This window comes from Mesoplodon mirus (assembly GCF_964341445.2).
Source record: "Mesoplodon mirus genome assembly, chromosome: 20".
Lineage (NCBI taxonomy): Eukaryota > Metazoa > Chordata > Mammalia > Artiodactyla > Ziphiidae > Mesoplodon > Mesoplodon mirus.
Window position 1 is genome coordinate 454,765 of NC_138996.1, and position 21,876 is coordinate 476,640.

Sequence of the window (21,876 nt, forward strand, 5' to 3'; positions counted from 1 at the left end):
TGATCCGACTTTATTTATGACAACTCCACGGAAACCCCAAGACTCTACCAAGTGGTAGTAGGTTTGGTAGGAGAATGATGTGAGAAAGCAGGCAGTTGAAAGATATGAGATAGCCAATGGGGAGGTCCGATCCCCAAGAGGAAGGTGGGGATGGGTGGAGAGGGTGTAGGAGAGCTAAAACACCACCTAAATTTCTTAGCTCTCGGGAGGAAATCCTAGAAGACAGATTTACTTCCCCAGGCTCTTACATTAGGGAAAACATTGCAACATTTCTTACAGATGTTCATTAATATAATTAACAAACAGTTACTTATATTCTACAGAGTATTATATTTTATGTATCATATACTTAGAGCTATATATATGTTATTAATATCCTTAGGAAGGAAAGAGCCATCTAGTTTGAACTATTACAGTTGTTCTGAAATCATATCTGTCTAATTCGTGAACTTATAGCAGCTTTTAAGGAGCAAAAGTAGGGATTCAGAAGCTCTTTTTGTAACTTGGTTAAAGAGTAGCGTGAAGTTTGCTGAGTGTACCTTGTGGGGAATGTTGTGGTCCAAGGCTCTTCTCTTTTAGTTTCTTCTGCTTGATTCCTGCCTTCCTTGGGTTGGGCTTGGCTTGCCCAGGTTGGACTTACGTTTCTCTTCTGCTTTCTTTCTTTTTTTTTTTCCCATTTTGGGCATTGTTTCTATGACAAGCCTTGATCTTGCATTATTACCCTCATGGATGTTACTTGCTGTCAACTTCCAGCATCAGGAGCCTTCTTTTCAGTGCCTGATGCTTGACAGAATAGATTCTGCCCATGGGAAGCAAATAGCAGAGAGCTAGGAGACAGAGCTGGTTGCAGACCTTCCCTCTTCCAGCCTTTGGTTGGAATACTTTTGCCCATAATTTGCTACCTATGTTTCCTTGGGCCACACTGGTATCCTGCCATCCAGCTCTTTTATATGTGAGAGACATTCTGAATACTGTGGCTTTTTCTTTGCACAGAAGTATATACAGTGTGGCAGTTACTGTAATCTCCTCCCCATTTCAAACAGCCACTCTAGACTCTTGGGCCTCTAGGATTCTCTGTCTTGTATGCTTGGGGGCAAGGCCAAGCAAAATGAAGAGGAGAATAATTAGAGAAGGAAGAGGACATTGCTGGAGAACTGGGAGCAGATAAGGTGAAAGGGCCCAGGAGAAAAGAGATTCATGTAGATTTGTTGGTTTCTGTGGGAAACAGGTAGACACACTTTGGCCGCATTTTGTATGACCAGAACAGGCAGTCATAGATATAAGTAGCTCGATAGTGCAGCGACTGCCATGAATTCTGAACACTAAAGGGAACAGTCTTACATGTATTTCTCATTTTGTTTTATGTCATATTACCTTCTTAATAGAATTCACTGGTATGTTTGTAGAATACAGATTTTTTTAAATGGTTATTTAAATGGTTTAAATGGTTATTTAATTTTTTTAATTTTTAAAAATTTTTTCAAATGGTTATTTCCTTGTCATATTTTTAAGGACTCCAACATTGTAAGACATATTGCATGTTTTTCTCATGACAGTTTTTTCTCTTGAAGCATCATGAACGAACTTGACCTGTTGTATTTTGTGGAGAAAGTGTAAAAATGGTCTGTGAGAAAGACACTGTGGTGAATCGAATTATGCACCCAAGCGTAAGGAGCAGATATCTGCCATCAGCCCAATTTGGCCTGGATTGCCTCTGTTTTAGTTCCCGTGGTTAGTGCTGTTCTCCCTAACTGCTCTTGTGACGGTGATAATGTGAGTAAGGGCTGATTGCTGTTGATTTATATGTGAGGTTAGCTGGTTTGAGGGAGGAAATCTATGGACCTAGTCATTTTCCTTGGTGGTAAGCTTTCAGGGAGGGGTGCAAAGATTGATCTTTCTGGGGACTTTTCTAGTACCAGGAAGATATCCCGTAGAGGGGACCTCGAAAGACACACGTGTAATTTTTAGGCCTGTTTTTCCTGTTACGAGATATGAGTTGTTTCACTGATGGGGATGATGCTTATCTGAGAAGAAATGGTGAAAGGTGTAGTATAGAGATGTGGCTGAAGCTTTTAAGTTTTTCTCAGGGCTTTTCCCCTAAGCTTCCTACTTCAGATGGCCTACTTACATGATACTAGTATGTGATGTGAGGCTAACAACTTACTAAATACCTGCAAGCCAGATCAGTCTCTTTTCTCTATATGGAATCCAAGGAAAGTAAGGGACCCATAGCTACTGCAGGTTCGGGTGGGTGGTGTGAGATTGGGGGAAGTGTGGTAAGATATTTTGGTATCAGTAAAATATTTACATATTAAAATATTCAGTTCCAACATTCAATTCTATTGAGGCAAACCCTTAGTTAGGTTTTTCCTGGTTCCTAGCCTATGTAACTTATTTTCTCTCCCTAGTTCCAGCCATTTAACTTTAGCTTGCAGGCTCAGCTTCATCCTAACCTCTAAAAGAATCTTACATGTAGGGGAAAGAAAGTAAAGACCTCTCTTTCAACACTTAGGAACATCAGGCCCTACCCTGACCTGAACCTTTATTCTTAGAGTTAGGGTACTGTCTAGTCCCCTATACCCACTTCCTGCATTTTGAAACCATCAGGTTAACTGAGACATGTCTTGGTGTAACATCCCCAGTTCGTCTACCCCTGAGGCTCTCCTTATTTCTTCCCATTGTCACATTGTGATTTAATTAAATACTGGAATCCCTCAAATCCTTGCATGGTACCTGAGGCCCTATGGGATACTGGTCAATTTTGTTAGTGTCAAGTACTTAGCTGTGTGATTCTCCAAATACCCCTTGCTCCTATATTTTCCACGCGAGCATACTACATACCCATTAAGGCATTGTTTCATCTCATGTTGCACCCACTCCCATCGAGAGGCCTACTCTTTGCTACTTCCCATACTTTCTGGAAACCCTGTTCTGGCCAGGTCTGGATTGTTTTGTGTACCCACCCAAAGCCTGTGTCTTTTAGCAAGCTGGAACTATAAGGCCAACATAGATTTTCTAGTTTCTGATAGATTTATGTCACAATTTGTACATTGTCATGTCTATAGATATTTCTATCAGTTGTACTTTTTGGCCATTACAAGCCTATTGGATAATTTTCATAAATTGCAAAAGAATATTTTATGACTTAGCACCAAATCGACTGTGCCTAATTGTAAGTTTGTACGTTGTGTATGTTGTGCTCACTTGTATCTTTTCTTTATTTAAATAGTACTTTACTAGTATTGTCCCATTTGTAATTATGTGGAAGTTTTCAGAATTGTAAATAAATGCTTGTGGATTGAAACTTGGTTAGAATATTACTGTCCCACATACGTTAAAGGTAGTGAACTTTTTACTCATTCATTCATTATTCATTCAATTATTCATTCAATAATTCTGAGCTTCCTGACTCAGTTTACCCACCTCAAATGGTTGTGAAGTTTACTAACAGTGTATGTAAGATACTTCCAGAAATGAAAAACTAAAAAGTAAAACTAACAAACAACACTTGTTATTATAAATAACAATGGAATTTAGTATGCCATTATACCTTCAGACGTACTGTAGGACATGCTGTTCTTTGCTGTTCCACTTGTGGCAGGATTCACAGTTTTTCTAACAGGTACAGATCCCTATGCCTGCTATTGTGAGGACATGTTATACTTGAGCTCCACTCTTATCTCTCTCAGGCTTTTTGTGGTATTGTCTACAATGTAAATACATACTGTCAACCAACCTCCAGCATGATACCAGGCACATAATGGAAACCCAATAAATGTTTCACTATGAGTGGAGTATAAGTTGATAGAATATTTTTGAAGGTTGATGAGGCAGATTAGATTGATTGAAAATCTTTCAATATTTTAAGTTTGCATCTCTTTCATTCCAGAAATTCTACGTCTAGAAATTTATATATAGCTCTACACATGTATAAAGAGGTTCACATTGCAGCCTATCTGTAACAGAGGTCAAAAACAAAAAGCAAACAGAATATCCCCAAACTGAAAACAAGTAAAAGTCCATGAATATTGGACTGGCCATGTAAATTATGTAATGTGACGCAGCTATTAAAGAGAATAGAAGGGATGTACGCAAAAATTGACTGGGAACATCACTATCCAAGACAGATTGTAGACTGTGTATACTATACTGCTCTTCTATAAAATACAGGATATCCATTACGTAGAAATACGTACAAGATAGAACAAGTGTGAATGTAAGCATTTGGGAAATATCTGAAAGAACCACACAAGAAACTGGGAGAGTGGGACAACTTTCCATGTCCCGTACGAGTGGAATTCTGAAGGGTACACACGCGAACTAATGAACGTCTGCTACCAGCCTCCGGCTAAGGAGGGAATTGCAGCCGTCAGAGGCTTCTTCCCTAATGAATCGTCTCCGTCCGCCGGCGTGATGACGTCATCTGGACGGGCCGTGGCGCATGCGCAGTAGAAAGAGGTGCGCGAGCCGCGTGGGCTTGTGCCTGGGCGTTTGTGTCTTTGGGCTGTGTGCTGGCACCAGGGCCGCCGGGTTGGCGACTTTGGCACTCTTGGCGTTGGGTGGTTGGCATGTTGGGGGTGACATGAGCCAGTGGCATCATGCCCGTGTGCACTGGGGTCAGCGTCGCGGCTTTTCCGGACGTTGGTCGGCCAGGAGGAAGGGCGGAAAGCACATCCCGGAAAGGTAATACGCCTCGGCCCCTGGGCGTTGCCGGTGGAGCTCAGAGCCCCTGGGCCTGGGCTTCGTGTCTTGTGCTGTCTCCTGTCACTGTTGCCCCCGGCCGCTGCCCCGTCCGCGCTGTGCTATAGAGGGTATTGGTCGTCTCGCGGCTGAGTTCACAGTGGTTGAAAGGGACAGTGTGAGATGTTCTGATTTGCCCCCACCGTTTTAAAAGGGAGGCTCTGGCCATTTCTCCTCGGGTAAAATGCAGAGGGACTGCTTTTTAAGATGGGACTGTGAGTGTTGTGGACACTCCTTAATTACCAAAATGAGGTCCCCTTCTATTCCTCAAGCTGTGTTGTTTTGGCAGAGAAAATGTGAGTAAGTGGAACTGCAACTAAGTTGAGTGAAAAAACGCACGGGTACTGCCGGATTTTCCATCGAAACAGTTGATTTGTGGTGTCTCTAGGAATTATAAAGGCCATACTGTTGCTTGCTAACCGGTGTCATTTGAGAGATCTACCTCTGTGCGTTCAAATGATTGATTTTGGACTTGGCTCATGTGTGCAGTAAACCCTTTAATTCCCTAAGACCTTCCTTTCCTCCATCTCATAGCCCATTAAGCCCGCTTCAGTTTATCTCCTGAGTTTCTTTTGAATCTGTCAACTCTTCCTCAACATGCTAATACTGAACTTGCCTGTCTGTTGCAATTAGGTCCTAACTCGTGTCCATATTTCTTGTTTCCTTCCAATCCATTCTTCACACAAGAAACCTTAAAAGCAAGTTGGAACATTGCTCATAGTCAGCGCTCAAAACCATTGTTTTGAGAATAGAAAACACACTGTTGGCCTTTAAGACTCTTCTTGGTCTAGAATCCTCTCTGCTTCTCTAGCCCCATCTTGTGCCACTATTGCCCCCACTTTCTTTGCTTCAGATACACTGAATTAACCTTAGTTCTCACTCATCTTACAGCAATCAGTTCAGATATTATTGTTCACTGTGATTCCTAGCATTACGAATTTTATCATCAGGTTTTGTATGAGGACTAAAACACAACTGTGAAGTGGAAGAATTGAGTTCAAACACTTTCAGTCAACATGCATGTATTAATGATACCATTGTAGTCAACACCGGGCTAGGTTGTATCAGGGATACAGAAGGTCTGGCCATCTCTGGGTTTAGATATCCCTTATTTGTGGAGACCTTTGCATTGTTTTGTTGCTTTTTATCTGTTTTCAAGATGGGGAAACAGGAACAAGGGTAGTATAGCTTATTACAAGGTGGGGTTGAATAAGTGGAGCAGCAAATTGCAAAGCAGAAAGAAGAGGGACCTACTATAGAGGGATATGCTTTCCATTTGCAGGGCACATTCATCCTATGCAGGGAAACAGCCTAACATAAAATTTGCCTAACAAAAATATATTAATAGTTGGAAGGACTATCTCCCAGTTGGACAGCGGATGCCTGGGACTCGTTTCATTGCTTTCAAAGTTCCTTTAAAAAAGGTAAGCAAAAGTTATTACCGTATTCTTCCAGAATTCTGAATTCACCATATAGAGCCCTGGCTCTCAACACTGTCATACTCCATTTTGCCTTTTTATAGAAAATAGTTTTTAATACCTCCTTTACTATCCAGAAATGGAATTTATAGATAAATACAACCTACTATTGTACTTAATTTAAAAAAATCCCAATGGAATGCCCTAAGTATAAATAAAGAATAAAGTAATGATTAAGACAGCAATATGTATCTCAGTATGTAAATGTTTGGGGATGACTATACTAGAAATAAAGAAATAGTCAGTTACTTGTACCATGAATGCAATAAAGTATGGACTTTGATTGATAATGGTGTGTCAGTGTTGGTTCATGAATTCTCACCAATGAAGCACACTGGTATGGCATGTTGATAATGGGGAAGGCTGTGTGGGTGAAGGAGAGAGGGTATAAGTGGGAACTGTGTACTTTTTGCTCAGTTTTGCTGTGAATGTCAAACGGCTCTAAAACTAGTCTACTACTTTAAAAAGAAAAGTGTGTTGCTGGCACTTGAATAACCAAACAGATCAATGGAACAGAGAACATAAATAAGCCAAATACATAAAAGAATATTTAGCAGTGCAAGCCATCCTTCATATAGGTAGATATTGAAGAAGTATTTATTTATGTGTCTACTTACAGGCACTCTGCTTGGAGCTGGCAATCCAGTGGTAGGCAAAATTGATGTGGTCCCTGCCTTCTGGGAATTTACAGCCCAGTTAGGACACCAACATGAAATAAACACACATAGAAATAAATATATAGAAGTGAACTTATTTTCTTCCGTCTAATCTCTCTGGAAGAAAGGATTGTAATATCGCTTGTAAATTCCAGAGGAGGAAACATTACTTTGAGTCTCATATGTTAGCATCACAGGGTTTGAATAAATGGATAATATAGTAAAGGATTTTGGACACATGTTCCTTCTTATTTTATTCTTTCTGACAGAGTTTTGAAAAGAATCTTGCTCCAGAAGAATGTTTTTCCCCCTTGCATCTTTTTTAAGAAAATCCAAGAACAGAATGAAGAACTCGGGCTGATAATTGACGTAACATACACGCGCCGCTCTTCTAAGCCCGAGGTAAATGGAACCCGTAGTTGAAAACGACCTTCTTTCTGATACTGTCATAATTCATAGAAATTCAGTAGTTATCATCTTATGCTAAGGTGAATCCTGGCCTTCTTTTCATGGGTTCAGAAAGGGAAGCTAGTGGTTTCCTTAAATACACATTTGTAATTGCTGTTTCAAAATGAGATGAAAGATATGAATTGAACTATAGTATTTGGCAGTAGGCTGTAGATATGCTGAAGAAATTCTATAAGCTTCCATGTTCTATGTTTTGAAAACGAAGTAAACTTTTAGCAAGAATGTTAGTAGCCTAAAAGGAAAGAAAGGTATGTCCATTATGTCTTTAGCACTTATTTGAAGCAGTTGCCTGAGCAGGTTTAAGCATCAGGGTAAAAGACAATTGTTCTCTAAGTTTTATGCTTTCTTTTCCTAATACCTTCTGAGAGAGTACAGAAACCCATATATTCTCTTGGCCCATGTAGGACATACCAGTGCAAAAGAATTATCCTTCTTCTGACCTGTTCCATGGCCTTGGGAGACAGTAACACCTAAAGTTTGTTAATATTTGTATAGCCATTTAGAAAGTTCTTTCATATCCATTGACTTAGTTAATCCTTACAACAATCCTTTGCTGTTGAAGTGGAAGTAGTACTGAGATCTCCTTCTGAGTGCTTACTCTGCACTAAGCTCAGAGGATAGACAACTACAGTTACTAATTTTACAGACGATGAAACTGAGTCTCGGACAAGGAAGAACTGAAATTTCAACTCAGTTATTCCTCTATTTTTTTACTGTGGTAAAATATACATAAATCACATTTATTTTAACCATTTATAAATATGCTGTTCAGTGGCATTAAATACAGTCACAGTGTTGTGTAACTATCACCACTGTCTATAACCCAAACTTGTTCATCATCCTCAACAAAAACTCTGTAACCGTCCAACAGTTACAACCCCGTTTTCCCTCCCACCAGCCCTTAGTAACCTCTATTCTCTTTCCTGTGTCTATGAATTTGCCTCTTCTAGGTACCTCGTGTAAGTGGAATCTACAATATTTATCCTTCTATGTCTGGCTTATTTCACTAAGCCTAGTGTTTTCAAGGTTCATCCATGTTATAGCATGTAACACAGTGCCATTCCTTTTTTGCCTTAATAAATCCCACTGTGTGTATATACCGTATTTTGTTATTCATCGGTTGATTGACACTTGGGTTGTTTCCACCTTGTAGCTATTGTGGATCATGCTGCTATGGTCATTGGTGTTCAAATATTTGTTCCAATCCCTGCTTTCAGTCCTTTTAGCTGTGCCGTGTAGGTAGTAGCAGAGTTGTTGGATCATATGGTACCTCTACGTTTAACATTTGAGAAACTGCCAAAGGGTTGTCTACAGTGTCGTCTTGTTTTTAAACAATTATCAGAAATTTTAAACATATACAAAAGTATACAAAATACTGTAAATTTTCCCTGTATACCCGTGAACTCATCCAGCTTTAATATTTACCAACTGATGGCTGTCATGTTTTATCTATACCCCCACCTGTTTCACCCCATTCCATGTTATCTTGAAGCAGCTCCGAGACAACATGTAATTATACCTATACATTAAAAAAAATATTTATTTATTTATTTATTTGTTTGTTTATTTATTTATCTTTGGGCTGTGTTGGGTCTTGGTTTCTGTGCGAGGGCTTTCTGTAGTTGTGGCAAGCGGGGACCCCTCTTCATCACGGTGCGTGGGCCTCTCACTATCGCGGCCTATCTTGCTGTGGAGCACAGGCTCCGGATGCGCAGGCTCAGTAGTTGTAGCTCACGGACCTAGTTGCTCCGCGGCATGTGGGATCTTCCCAGACCAGGGGTCGAACCCGTGTCCTCTGCATTGGCAGGCAGATTCTCAACCACTGTGCCACCAGGGAAGCCCCACCTATACATATTTGGTATGTATATTTAAAATATAGGACTTTTATTCCTTAATATCATTTTTTAATAGTAAATACCCAGTTAGTGCTCAAATTTGCAGTTGTCTCCTAAATGTCCTAAAAAATTGTTTTTAAAAATTTTGAATTAGATCCAAATAAGGTCCACACTTTGCTGTTGATTGTTAGGTCTCTGAAGTCTTATTTAATCTATAGGTTCTCCCTCCATGTCTTTCTCACTTTTTTTTCCTCCTTGAATTTTATTTTTAAAGAAAGCAGGTAATTTGTCCCATGTAGATTTTGATGGTTACATTCCATGTGTTGCTAACATATTCTTCAATCCTTTTATTTCCTGTAAATTGGTAGTTGATCAGAATGAAGCTTGCATGTTTTGTTTTGGCAAGACAGTTTCATAGGTGATAATGTGTTCTTCCATGGAGACTTATAGTTTTCTATTTCTGTGATATTAGCAGTCACTGATGATTCATACCTAAATCCATTAATTCAGTTGAGGCTTCCAAAAATGGTAGGGGCTTCCCTGGTGGGACAGTGGCTGAGAGTCCTCTTGCCAATGCAAGGGACACAGGTTCGTGCCCCAGTCCGGGAAGATCCCACATGCCGCAGAGTGCCTGAGCCCATGAGCCTTGGCTGCTGGGCCTTTTTAAGAATTTTGAATTAGATCCAAATAAGGTCCACACTTTGCTGTTGATTGTTAGGTCTCTGAAGTCTTATTTAATCTATAGGTTCTCCCTCCATGTCTTTCTCACTTTTTTTTCCTCCTTGAATTTTATTTTTAAAGAAAGCAGGTAATTTGTCCCATGTAGATTTTGATGGTTACATTCCATGTGTTGCTAACATATTCTTCAATCCTTTTATTTCCTGTAAATTGGTAGTTGATCAGAATGAAGCTTGCATGTTTTGTTTTGGCAAGACAGTTTCATAGGTGATGATGTGTTCTTCCATGGAGACTTATAGTTTTCTATTTCTGTGATATTAGCAGTCACTGATGATTCATACCTACATCCGTTAATTCAGTTGAGGCTTCCAAAAATGGTGGGGGCTTCCCTGGTGGGACAGTGGCTGAGAGTCCTCTTGCCAATGCAAGGGACACAGGTTCGTGCCCCAGTCCGGGAAGATCCCACATGCCGCAGAGTGCCTGGGCCCATGAGCCTTGGCTGCTGGGCCTGCGTGTCCGGAGCCTGTGCTCCGCAATGGGAGAGGCCACAGCAGTGAGAGGCCCACGTATCTGAAAATTAAATAAATAAATAAATAAAATGGTGAATTCTGTTTTTCTTTTTTTCACTTATTAGCTGGGTATATTTCTATAAGGAGAAGATTCCCCTCATCAACTATTTGTTTGCCCAGTTGTAGAGGCATGATTCTCTTCTTTGATTTAACAGTTTTCAAAATAATGAGTTGATGGACAAATATCCTCCAGTGGTGACCAATTTTTTAAATTTATTTATTCATGTCACTGTGGACTCCGCTACAGTTACTATTCTAACTGAGGCCCTATGTTTGACCAGTGGGAGCTTTCAGTGACTCCTGAGTCCTTTTGACATGACATCAGTTATTTCTAGACTTTTTCAGTAGTCAGAGCTAGGCAATATGTATGTTTGTTGCTAATATTTCTAAAATATGTCATAGGTTCATACTGCTACTTTCCATTTAAATTCAGAACTAGAGAATTTTCACTTATCCTTTTCTGTCTTCTATTGATAGTCTACTTTCTCCCACCCCAAGAATACCAGTTCTCAACAGTGCCTGAAATTTGCTCTATTTCCTAATTCGAATCCAAGTTCTTCTGATTGTATTCTACTATTCTACTTAGATCACAGCCTCTGTATGGCCCCTGAAATGTAAGATAGAACATAAATGTAGGTAGAACTGTTTATATCATTCTGAGTTACATGTGCATTCATTCACATAGATTTGCTTTTCGTTTTTCATGCCTAGTAACTGTCCATTCTGCAGTTTTAATGAAAATCAAGTGATACTTACTGGTTAAAGCAGCTTTGGAGAAAATGGCTCTTATCAGAATTACTGACATACTGAGTTTAATGTCCTCTGTTGGTTTATATTCCGCCTTCTCTAATTAATTTTTTATTCTTTCCCTACAAAGGAAATAATACATATTTTCATGGTTTTGCCTTATAGGACTTACCAGAAACTATTCCTTATTTAAACATTTGTACAATTGGGCATCCGGTGCCAGATGATGACACTATTACTAAATTTCAATGTGCTGTTAGTGGATTTCTGAAAGAAAATAAAGATAATGGCGAGTTCTTTTTGTTTTGTTTTTTTTCCCTTTACCTGAACTTTGGTATGCATTTTGAGTGGGGTTGGGATTTTTAACATTTTTAATAGTTGTGACATTAGGCCTGTTGTGTTTGGTAACATGAAGGTGGAAATGTCAGATGGTGCTAATACAGTATGGTGTTTTTCCTGTTTATGGTCACAAACAATTTAGTTGAGTTTGGAAAGTGATTTTTGTGAGAAATATGAACTGAACTAGCTTACTTATCTCTTTTTTAAACATGTGAATGGAAAAGACATAAAAAAATAAAAATGTTCTTTTGTCCTATTTATTGGTTGAGAGGTGGAAGAAAAGGTTAAGACTCTCAGGTGCTTAGCGTATATAAAAGAGAAAACATAAAGCAAAAGTTCGGAGTGGGACAGATCCCTAGAAGCCAAACAAAGCAGAGTGGACCAGAAGAGTGGCTTCCTCATCATATGTGTTTAAGATATTTTTGCTGCTTTTATACTTTGGGTGCAAGTGAGGAAGAACACTACGACCTCTTATTCTTATCTTGACAGACAGGAAGAACTTAAAAGGCTGGTGTTTTCTTGTTTCTGCTTTAAGATGTACTCTCTTGATACTAGGTCTTAATAGCGTCCTTGCCTTTTTCTACCATCTAACTGTCAGAAGGAACATGGTATTTGCCATGTTTTAAGACTGAGGTATCTTTTGTCTTTGGATCACCACTGACCCACAAGAGAAAGTGTTCGTTTTTTCCTTTCTAAATTAAGCCTGAGGAGTGTTCACTTTATTAAATAAACCTAACAGACAGTACATATTCCATATATATAAAAAATGATAAACACATACATAAAACAGGGAGTAGCGAGAAGGAATAGAGATAGAGGTGGGAAGATAGTGGATAGGAGGTGAGAAAGAGAGGGAGAGACTGGAATTTCAAGATAAATTTTCATTCTATAAGCTGGTTGCTTAATGCAGGTCCTAGCTCTTAAATATCTTAAGCCCTATTCACAGATCTTCCCTGTACTTTAGCTTTTAAACTTGAGAGACTTGGCCTTGCCTGTGATATCCAGGGTGTCTAGAAAGGAGGCAAATTTTCTGATTTGTGTAAACCGTAGTCACAGAAATGTGACCTCTTAAGATGTTAGGGTGCAGCTGCCGGCCTCCTCACTTCCTCCAGGCTCCTTTGTGTGTGTTCTGTGTGATCCGCGTGAGCTAGAAGATCCTTACAAGTGCATGAGAGCACGTTTGTCAACCTTGATTGTTCACATGTTATACCAAGTGTAGTCCATTGCATATGCTGACTCCTCTGTGGGTCTTCTGCATGCAGTGGGCTAACTTCACCATGCTCTCTGCCATTGCAGTCTCAGGACCTTAGTTATGATCCACTGGTGGCTTCCTCTGCTATAAGCCCCTCCCACAGATGGCAGGCTCACTGATAATGAGGAGGAGACGATACTATCCACTCCCTAGAATTCGAAGAGACTCCGAAAATAAATTGTTTTAGTAAACACTGAGAGCCTTATAGGTTTGTTGTTCGGGCACGGGGATACAGAGGTGACTAGAAGTCTTTGTTCAGTAGCAACTTAGAGTTATGTAGGAAGATAAACATGTAGTGACTCTAAGTGGGTTAATTATCATAAAAGAATCAAGTGCAGCAGGAATATAGAGGAGAAACTGAGGAAGGCCTGACTGAGGAGACAGCGTTTGAGCTGAGCTTCGTGGAAGAGGATTTTGCTGGAATGAGGAAAGGACAGCTGAGCTATTGCGAACAGGTAGCAAAGGCACAGGGCTTGAACTTGTGCTTTGGAGGGGCAGCCTCTTGTGTGACTAGAGGGTAGTGTGAAAGGGCAAGGAATTCATACATTCCTTTACACCAAATATTTATAAAACACCTTCTAAGTTGAAGGCACTGTTCGAGGCAGTAGGAACAGAACCAAGTTCTTGCCCTTCTGTACTTTACATTCTAGTGCGGGAGAGAGATGAGTAAATAAGTAAATATGTGGAATGTCAAGTGGTGGTAAATGCTTTGGAGAATAGAAAAACAAGAAGAAGAGGTGAGGGAATGTGGTAGGTGATCAGGGAAGTCCCCTCTATTACGATGTCGATTGAGCAGAGCCTTGAAGTGAGAAAAGAGCCATTGGATATCAGGGAGAGTGGAGATGGTTTGGGAGGGTATGTTCTGAAGCAGAAGGAATAGTAGGTGCAAAGTCCCTGAGGCACGACGGTGCTTGGCATGTTTGAGGAATAGTACGGAGGCCAGTGTGGCTGGATAGGGGAAAGTGAGTGAGGGCAGAGCAGTGGAGAGTGGGATCAGGGAGGCTGGCAGGGGAAAGGAGGGAGGTGGATGATGTAGGTCCTTGTAATTTAGTTTGAACTTATCATTCAGTTGGAGAGACAGACTGGTATTTGTTTATAAAGAGTTCTCAATGTTGTGCTAAAAACTTGGGCTTTATTCTGTGCTAAGTTAAGATATTTAAGGAACAGAGCAATCCAGCCAAGTTTCTATTTTAGAAAGGTAACATCTTCCATGTGGAAGATCAGTTGAAATAGAAGTGATTGTTAGAATTGTAGGGCGGTAGTAATCCAGGCAGGAGATGACGAATGCCATGCACCACGTAGTCACAGACATACCTTTTGCAGAGGTCAGCTACTTGTTGTTGTTTTTTATTTACTTCCTCATATAATTTTATTAAGTGCTGGTCCACGAAATACTGTGGCATAGTTGGAAAAATGTGAGACTCGATTCTAGTCTCTTTTCTGTTTGCCTGCTGTGCAGCTTAGGCTTACGTCTGAAGCCTTACTTTTTCATTGTGAAATAAGCACGGTGCTACTCACCTGAGACCTGCTCAGGCACGTAGACCCATGGCAAGTGAGGAGCAGTGAATGAGAGAAGGAATGGAGGTGCTTTGGGACCCCAAGAGCCCTTCAGAAACTGTTTGTTCTTTTTAATATTGAGCATGAAATGTGAAGGCATTCCATTTCTTTCACTCAAAAACAAATTCTATTCTTCTGATAGCCTGTTTTTTTTCCACTCCATTTTACTATAGTCAAATCAGTTCCTGATGGACATTCTCCATTCCATACAATTGCATCTGATTGGAGGCTATGCAAAAATTCCAAGACACAATGAATTTTGACTTTATAGTACTTAATTCATTATAGTATGTTCTTGCAAAAACACTCTTTTCTTCAGAGTTTTTCCTTTTCAGGATAGTGGTCGTGTTGTGGTAACTAATAAAGGCTACTCTTCAGAAAATTGTATAACTTGTTTTTAGTGTTTCTACTTTGCTTACTTAATTCCATATTCCCTTTTTATATACAGACTTATTGGTGTCCACTGTACCCCTGATATAAACAGGACTGGCTACGTCATCTGCAGGTGAGTGGCCAACCCCAAGAGGCAGACCATGTTTAAATTGTTCTGTTTACAGTAGTAATGTAAGTTAATGTAAGCTGAATGCAAAAAATGCAGTCAGAGAAATGTATGAAGTGGAAGGCAATTTTGCCCCCTACTCAGAGGTTATGACCAGTAATAATTTAGCACATATTTTTGAGACATAAAAAATCCAGATATGAGCATATACAATGGTCCCTTGGTATCTGCAGAGGATTGTTTTTAGTACTCCCCATGGATACCAAAATCCTCGGATGCCCAAGTCCCATAATGTAAAATGGTGTAGTATTGTCAGCCTTCCATATCTGTAGGATATGAAACCGTTGGATATACAGAACTGACTGTACATGTGATTTAATTGTATAGTATTTAGACATTCTGGTTTATAATTTAATATATGGTGGACATCTTCCTATGAAAATATTTGGAGACCTCAATCTTATTTATTTATTTATTTATTTATTTATTTATTATTTTTTTTCCTCCAAATTTGCTTTAGGTAGTTGGATATAAATTAATGAACAAAAACTTAAGCAAGATATATGTAAGAATTTAATAGAACCTGATACTCTGATTCTTTCAGTTTTTCTCAAACTCATCATGGGGCTTGTAAGAAAATTAACCAACATGGACACTACTACAGTTGAATGTCCAATCCTTAAGTGCTCATGACATACCAAATTCTTCAATAATGCACTTATGAAGAACCCTTCAAGAGACTTGTGTTTTGTATGTAGAAAAGTGTTGATTTCTTTGAGGAGTGAAGCATTCAGCTTTAGTGGATAAATCCTTGTTAGGCTGAGGCAATCATTATCATACCCCTCTTTGCCATAAATTGTCTTATGAATGGTCATATCAGTCTGTTTTGGCAAATGAGTAATAAGGGGAAGGCTGTTATTGTGCTTATGAGAATGATATTTTTCTCTGAAAAAAGATAAATATGCATTAGGAAAATGACCATTTGGACTCTTTTTCTGCTTCCTCCTTGTTTTGTTAGAATATGATCCTTGGTTTTACAGCAGCCATCTTGTGACCCTGAGATGATCGTATGCCAATAAGGACAAATGGTAGATTAGAAAGAACCAGCAAAGACAGAAAAGAGCACCATCAATAGTAACAACAATCACAGCAAAAGAATAATGGGACCTTAACTTGTGGAGTTCCTATAAAGTAAAAAATAAATGCTCTATGTTTACTCTTAAAAACAAGAACTATGCAAGCAAGCTTAAAACTACTTTTTTGTGTGCCAGTGTTATAAAATGTAGCTATTAAGTAAAACCTTGACCGAGATGCCAGCAACTTCAGGAAAGAATTTGGATAGGGGGAAGCAGAATGTTATCTCACTTAGGAAAAACAACCACTGTCTTTATGCTAATCCTTGACACAGAATTAAAACATATATAGGTGCTGTAACACTTTATATAAATCCTATATACTGGGGCAATAACAAGATCTAAGTACAATTATATTTTTAAACCTTGGGTGAAGGCTTTCCATAAAAATAGCATCCTAATTTTCCCCCTAAATTTCTAAACTATCACGTACTTTTCCCCAACATCTGCAGCCGTTCAGGAATTTTTAGGAAACTTTCATGCATGATCTTAATTCCTAACCCCCGGCTCTTTGGGCTCAAAGACAAAAGATCAAAACCACCAAAAATGATGGTTCTCTTGAAGTCAGGTGAGAGACACTGACTCAGTTAGACTCGTAGGACAAAAGCAGTGCTGCATCAACTGTCTCCATGCAGGAGGGGCACGTAAGGGATCTCATCAGCCAGTCATCTGTACAGCCCAGGTGATCTGCATACACAGCAGAAATCAAACTGGGTTCTCGTAAGCAAAGTCCATCATACAGATCACACAGTCCCGGATCTTGGTTTAATATTTGTTTTATTTTATTGATTGATTTTTTCTTGTTTGTTTGTGCCGGGTCTTAGTTGCAGCCACTGGGCTCCTTAGTTGTGGCATGCAAACTCATAGTTGCGTCATGCGTGTGGGATCTAGTTCCATGAACAGGGAATGAAGCCAGGCCCCCTGCATTGGGAGTGTGGAGTCTTTAGCCAGTGCACCACCAGGGAAGTCCCCCGGATCCTTTCTTCTGATCCATTTCTTCCAGGGTCATAAACACCTTTAGGCTGATGCAGTGTGAGGCCTATTCTTTGAGCTATCCTATTTGGTTCCTCTCAGCTGAGTTGCTAGGCGAGCCTGGCTAGGTGTTGAATGATAGACCAAAACTGGAACTTGATCCAGATATGGCAGCAGCAGCTCCTGACCCAGCTCTGTCCCCTTGGCAAAGCTAGCCCAGTTGGACTGAGACTTGTTAGGCAGGGAGATGTCATCCGAAGTGGGGGACTTAAGGCACTTCCTCATCTTCCAGGGCTTGAGTGTGTGTTCCGTGTGCTGTTTTGACAGTCTTCCAACCTCATTCTTTTTTTTTAAATTAACTAATTAATTAATTATTTAAAATTTATATTTGCATTTTAAACATTTATTTATTTTTTATGCAGCAGGTTCTTACCAGTTATCTATTTTTTACATATTAGTGTATATAGGTCAATCCCAATCTTCCAATTCATCTCACCACCACCGAACCCCGCCCTGCCCCACTTTCCCCCTTTGGTGGCCATACGTTAGTTCTCTACATCTGTGTCTGTATTTCTGCCTTGCAAACCGGTTCTTCTGTACCATTTTTCTAGATTCCACATATATGCATTAATATACAATATTTGTTTTTCTCTTTCTGACTTACTTCACTCTGTATGACAGTCTCTAGGTCCGTCCACGTCTCTACAAATGACCCAATTTCGTTCTTTTTTATCTCTGAGTAATATTCCATTGTATATACGTACCACTTCTTCTTTATCCTATTATCTGTCGATGGGCATTTAGGTTGCTTCCATGGCCTACCTATTGTGAATAGTGCTGCCTTGAACACTGGGGTACATATGTCTTTTTGAATTATGGTTTTCTCTGGGTATATGCCCAGTAGCCGGATTGCTGGATCATGTGGTAATTCTATTTTTAGTTTTAAAGGAACCTCCATACTGTTCTCCGTAGTGGCTGTATCAGTTTACAATCCTACCAGCAGTGCAAGAGGGTTCCCTTTCCTCACACCCTCTCCAGCATTTGTTCTTTGTAGATTTTCTGATGATGCCCATTCTAACCGGTGTGAGGTGATACCTCATTGTAGTTTTGATTTGCATTTCCTTAATAATTAGTGCTGTTGAGCAACTTTTCATGTGCCTCTTGGCCATCTTGGAGGCCGTCTCTATGTCTTCTTTGGAGAAATGTCTATTTAGGTCTTCTGCCCATTTTTTGATTGGGTTGTTTGATTTTTTAATAGTGAGCTGCATGTCCTATTTATATATTTTGGAGATTAATCCTTTGTTGATTCGCTTGCAAATATCTTCTCCCATTCTGAGGGTTGTCTTTTCATCTTCTTTACACTTTCCTTTGTTGTGTAAAAGCTTTTAAGTTTCATTAGGTCCCATTTGTTTACTTATTTATTTTTAATGCTGCATTGTTCCTTTGCTCACGGATGAACATATAAAAGTCAGAAGTTTTTGATATTATAAAACATGAAAGTAATGAACATTCCTGTGTGAGCACCGTTCAGTATATATGCTTTGTCTCAGTTTACTTCATTCAGAATGGAACTTCTGCATCATAGAGTTTATGTCCTTATGCTTTTGGTGGGTGTTGCTACACTGTACCCGTTTATGGTTGTTCATGCAGGAAATACTTATTGAGCATGTGTTATGTTTAAGCACTGTGCTGGGTGCTAGCAAAAAGACTTGTGAAATTTTGTGAGTGAAGAGACTTGACCTGCGCTTTGTGAATTCTAACAGTCCAGAGAGGGAATAGATATTCAAGAATCATACTCTGCATGTAAAATTACAACTCTGACAAGTGCCAAGGAGAAGAACATGGTACCATGAGATCATATTTTAGGGAGGACTTGATCTCATCATGGAGATTAGAGAAGGTTTATTTACAGATGTTTCAGCTGATATCTGAAGGATGAGTAGGAATTAACCAGATAGGGACGTTGGGGAGAGATTTCTGAGCATAAGGAATAGCAAAAGACCCTATAAGAGGAAAGCATATGCTGTGTTGGAGGAACTGGCCTGGAAGGTGGGGCTGTTGGGGGAGCATGTGATTATAATGGAGCTACAAGTGTGGGGTAGGAGCTCAATTGTTCAGGCTTATGTTTAAGGTTTCAGACTTTAAGAGTAATAGAAAACAACTGAACTTTTTTTGTTGAAGGTGAGTGTGTGGAACATACCCAACTGCACTTTCAACCTATCATTTTGCTACCGAGAGGAGAATGCACTGCAGGGAGAAAGAGTGGAAGAGAGGAAACAAGTTAGGAGACTGTTGTAGAAATTGGGGATAATGGTGGCGTGGACCAGGGTGTGGTGGTCATTTTGGTGGAAAGCTGTGCACAGATTCTAGAGGTATGTAGGCAGCTTCATTGTTAGCACTGGTGGTGGGTTGAGGATGAGGCCGAGGGAGAAATAGCCATCAGTGATGGTGAGTCCTAAGTTTCAACTCCGATGGTTGGTTAGATAGGGTTTTGTAGATATCATGTTCATATTTATCCTGATTTTCCTTTTGTTATTTGTTGGTTCTTGATGAGTACTCTGTCATATTAAGTCTCCTGTTTTTAGCATACAGAGCATTTTCACCAAAACTGACTGTTGCATGTTATCAGAGAACTTTTTAACATCTGCCAGTTTGGTCCTGTATTTTATTCTCTTTCATTTATTAATTAAATTGTTGTCTTATTGTAAATAATTATATTAATAGCCCTTCTAAAGTTGCGTTATCCTTGCGTCCTTGGAGTAACGCCTTTTTGTAGTCATGGTGTATATCATTCTTTAATAATTATTGATTAGATGTGCTGATATTTTCTTAGGATTTTTATATATATATTTGTAAAGCAAAATAGGACCTTTTTTGCAAAAACTTGATTTTCTTTTCTTTTTATTTACAAATGACTCGAATTTTGTTGTTTTGTAGATATTTGATTGATAGAGAAGGCATGAGGCCAGATGCTGCAATTGGATGTAAGTATAAGGCATTTCACTGCTTTTCCGTTTTTATAAAATTTGAAGTTAGAAGTGTACGGGAATTTCTCAAATTTTGGAAAAAGAGAAAAGTTTGTAATTCATTTCTTCTGACATAAGATAACCTTTTAGTAAAAGTTTATAAAGGGATGTATCTGGAAATAGATATAACAGCCTTAATAATTAGTCAGTGGATTTCAGCATTTTTTCTTTTTTAAATTTATTTAATTAATTAATTTATTTTTGATATTATATCCAGTGCACAACCAAGGAAGCCCCTTTTTCTTTCTTCCTTCCTTCCTTCCTTCTTTCCTTTTTTCCTTTCTTTAAAGCTCCAAGTCATTTAAAATACATGACTTCTTAGTAAAAAAAATCTGCAGTTCATATAACCAAGGGGTTTATAACTTCTCCTCTAAAAGTTATATTCCTGGGGCTTCACTGGTGCTCCAGTGGTTAAGACTCTGCCATTCCAATGCAGCAGGTGTGGGTTCAATCCCTAGTTGGGGAGCTGCAATCCCACATGCTGCACAGCCAAAGAAAATTTTTTAAAATGTTATATTCCTGTATTACTGAATTTAGTCGTTTAGATTTTTTTTTCTTTTGCTGTACGTGGGCCTGTCACTGTTGTGGCCTCTCCCGTTGTGGAGCACAGTCTCCGGACACACAGGCTCAGCAGCCATGGCTCACGGGTCCAGCCAGGCCGCGGCATGTGGGATCCTCCCAGACCGGGGCCCGAACCCGTGTTCCCTGCATCGGCAGGCAGACTCTCAAGCACTGCGCCACCAGGGAAGCCCTAGATTTTCTTTAAATGTTTAGAAGATTTCCATTTATTTACCAGGAACAAACAAAACCTCATGTAAAAATAGTTTTCCAGAAACTATTTCCATCACTGTCTTCTTCCCTTTCTCCTGCAGACTGGTGTTTTCTCTTTACAAGCTCTCTGTCGTTCCATAAGAAAGCTGCTCTTCTTCTGGTTTCGTAAGAGATGGTGAACAGTGGTAAAATATCCAGGTTACCTAAATTTCTAGAGTACACTTCAGGGAGCGAATGATGCAGTGGGGTGTTGGGGCAGAGTGAGAGATACAGACTCTGGTGAGACTGAGAGTCATTCACAAACATTACTGGGCTGTGGTGAAGGGAGAACAAAAATAAATGAGGTTCCTGCTGGTGGACGGGAAGCCAAAACGAAGAAGAATGGTGCGTAGCTGGGCAGTGTAATTGGGACCATAAGTGCTGTGTCTTCTGATAGTAATTATGAACAGAAACCAACTAATAATCACTAATAACATGTAGGTGACCAACCCTTGAGAGCTGAGGCAGAGAGAAGGAAAGATGGCATTATACCTCGTCTCTGGTTCATCGAGTTTCCCAGGCTGGGTTGTGACCAATCTTGGGTGAAACCATAACTAAATCATTTTTGCTAAGGAGATCAGCTTTCATGGGGTCCTTTCTCTGCACTCTGTCCAATGATAAAGCCCACTGGTTTATGCCTCCTGGAAAACAGTTATTTCACAAGAGTATAAGTGAAGCATTGATGAAACAGCCATGAAGACCATGTTTCCTCTTGGCCTCTCACATCCTTTTCAAAGCGCTTTAAAACCTTTTTCATTCAAAAATCAATAAAAGAAAAGGATTGGGATCAAGTCCCGTACAGAGGTAGTGTAAGAAAAAAAAAAGAGAATAAGGAGCAGAATAGCATCTCTTCAGACAATAAAATCAAGTTGGAAAAAACAGGTCCGAAAAACAGATCAAAACTGTAAGCTATTATTTCATAGTTGGCTAAAAGATGTTAGAAAAAACAATGGAAAAGATGAAAGAACGTGTGTCGAGGAGGGAATGGGAAGTTACTTTTTAATGGCTATAGAGTCTCTGTTTGCAATGGTGAAAAAGTTCTGGAGATGGTAAATGCTGATAAATGCCACCTATGGTTGTTTGGTTTTACTTGATCTTCTTCCATGAAAGGGTTTGG

General features: G+C 39.6%; 1 pseudogene across 1 annotated transcript; it reads left to right on the top strand.

Annotated features, from left to right (window-relative positions):
- Nucleotides 1-4,567: 4,567 nt before the first annotated feature.
- Nucleotides 4,568-20,253, top strand: LOC309795937 (RNA/RNP complex-1-interacting phosphatase-like; annotated as a pseudogene). The gene is made up of 6 exons: nucleotides 4,568-4,683; nucleotides 6,089-6,164; nucleotides 7,144-7,276; nucleotides 11,337-11,464; nucleotides 14,768-14,824; nucleotides 19,861-20,253. The product of its transcript is annotated as an RNA/RNP complex-1-interacting phosphatase-like (transcript).
- The last annotated feature ends 1,623 nt before the right edge of the window (nucleotides 20,254-21,876 follow it).